The sequence below is a fragment of the Myotis davidii genome, unplaced genomic scaffold (assembly GCF_000327345.1).
Source record: "Myotis davidii unplaced genomic scaffold, ASM32734v1 scaffold398, whole genome shotgun sequence".
NCBI classification, from domain to species: Eukaryota; Metazoa; Chordata; class Mammalia; order Chiroptera; family Vespertilionidae; genus Myotis; species Myotis davidii.
Window position 1 is genome coordinate 2,233,680 of NW_006290024.1, and position 667 is coordinate 2,234,346.

The following is a 667-nucleotide window of genomic DNA, read 5'->3' on the forward strand; positions in this document are numbered from 1 at the left end:
TGGAAAGTATGTGCCCTCTATTTTCTGCCAGGAGCTGACTGGATTCAACAGTGAGTAGGCCAGAGCATGCTCTCCAGAGCTGGTGAAGTGCTGATATATTACTGAAAGAGGTTCACTTGTATCCAAATTGTGCCCTTTACTGTCTCTGATCGTGTCAGCCAGCTCCTGATTCTTGATGCAGTAGACAGGAAGGTCACAAATCGACTGCTAAGAGGTCTGTGTTTCTGTTTTTATTTTCCATTGGATTAATTGCCAGCATGTAAAATTGATGAGTTCACATGAAAAGATTAAATTCTGGCTACTCTTCAAATACCAGAATGTTTGATCCAACCACGCTTCTATTTTCACCTGACAATGGTTGGCTGGAGTTAGGTGGTAACTCACATTTAGACAGAAGGTATGCCCTCCAGTTTGCTGTGGTTGCCACTGCGACCTGACATCCATTTCTTTCACTTATGCAATCTCCCTGAGCCCTGGAGGTATTCGAGTTCACTACCCCTGCAGCAGAAAGTTAAAAAGAATTGCTTAGAAAGTTCCCTTGGCCTTAAAATTAGTGATCATGTTGTGACCAACCACTCCACTGCCTTTGATAGTGTGGGACTATTAGTTGTTCATCTAGATGGGATTGTGAGATTATTTCTAATCTCTCTCTCTCTCTCTCTCTCTC